We start from the raw sequence: 1,972 nt of genomic DNA, 5'->3' as shown, positions 1-1,972 counted from the left end.
TACTACCAAATTCTTAATGTTTCTATATATACTCTCTTTCACCTATTATTGCCGACAATTTCCTGTAAATGCCGTCCAAATGCTTATCTGCAACACACGCTGGCTGCCGCACGCTAGCTGCTGCACACTGACACATAATTTTTTTTTTTTAATTGTTATTTTAAATTTTTATTGAAACGCTCCAAGTGCCTGTGGCTCACTCTTCCGAGCGTAGCATGAGAGCACTCCCCCCCCCCCACACACACAGCTGTCTAATCATTATATAAAACACGATCAACATTTATCAGAGTTACTGTCACTTACAGACGCTACACTGCCAGGCGCGAATAAAAAAAACATGAGTTTATTTTCATTCCCGATAATATATCTATAGTTATGAATAATGACTAAAGCCTCGGTCTCAACGAGCTCACGACGCATTTGTGCCACGACACGACAGAAATTTTGGGCAAATCGTGGGTCATCAGGGGTCGTCGCAAGACAGTCCTACGAAATCTTGAGCATCGTGGCATCGACTTGCCGTCGTGAGGCAAAATTTAACGTGCACCTTTTTTGTTCCACGATTTTTTGTGGTATCTATGTCTTCTGGTTGTCGTGAGTCTGTCCTACAACAGTCTTACGACAGTCTTGCGACTGTCGTGCGATAATACGTCGTTATATAGTCGGGAAACGGACGCGCGAGCGTCCCACGAGTGACCCACGACCTATTCAGGTGAAAAACAGCCCCCCCTCCCGACAATGCCCGACAACTCACGACTGTCGCACGACTGACTTGCGACACATCTACGACATAACCACGACATATCTTTTTTTTCTGTCTCGTCCCCATCGCCAAACCATCTTTGATGTGTCGTAGCCCCTGTGACCACTCGAAATACATTTCGGGCATGTTGAAAGATCTGGCCACGACAAATATTTTATGGGTCCACCACGACAAAATTTCGTACGATCCGTTGTGACCGGGGCTTAACCTGAATAAGACAGGCATAATAAAGGTATTATTTGCTTTTGATATGACGGGGATTATACCTTCCTAGATAATGTTACTTTCACTTGCAGTGGCGCGTGCGTGCGTGGCTCACCAGTGTACGTGGGGCTGGGTCGCGGGGAGATGCAAGCATATAGTGCCGTGGGAATTCTAACACGTGAGAAGATAGCGCGTGTGTACGAGTGTTCGGCAGATAAGACGAGAGGGATATATGACATGTTCGTCGTGCGCTGATCACACGGTACGATAATGTGTATATGCTGCTGCTGCTGCTCCGTTATTAAAATTAGTGGGTTAATTATTACATTTATTGTATCGATCAGTATACAGCAACTGCCGTACACTACAACTTCAAGTACAACTTCCCGTCATTATGATAGTAATGTAAATAACCCGACAAGACTGTATCAGTGTATGACTGCAACACAGGCACTTGGAACGTCTCAATAAAAAAGGTAAATAAACACGAATGTATTTACTACCAAAGTCTTAATGTTTTTCTACTCTATTTCGCCTATTATTGTCGATAACTTGCTGTAAATGCCGTTTAAATGTTCATCGGCAACACACAAGTACACCGCACGCCCGCCCTGTGCACAAACAACAAGAATAAGAGACTATGGTAGTAAATACATTTCGTGGTTATTTACCATTGTTTTTTTATTGAGACGTTCCAAGTGCCTGTGGGGACGTGTAGGGACTTAGATGAAATCAAGAGCTGAGAATACATTATTGATTGTACACACAGGTATGCAGGTACTGCATGTATAAACACAGACTAACGGGTATTCGTTAATCTGTGGTATTATATTAACTCTTGATTAAATGTTAAATGTTAAACGAAAAGTGAATAAAAACACATTTGTTTTTACAAACTGATTATACAGAGACACACACACACACACACACACACACACACACACTCACACACACACACACACACACACACACACACACACACACACACACACACACACACACACA

The sequence above is a fragment of the Priapulus caudatus genome, unplaced genomic scaffold (genome assembly GCF_000485595.1).
Source record: "Priapulus caudatus unplaced genomic scaffold, Priapulus_caudatus-5.0.1 Scaffold56, whole genome shotgun sequence".
Taxonomy (NCBI): domain Eukaryota; kingdom Metazoa; phylum Priapulida; class Priapulimorpha; order Priapulimorphida; family Priapulidae; genus Priapulus; species Priapulus caudatus.
This window is presented reverse-complemented; position numbering follows the sequence as displayed.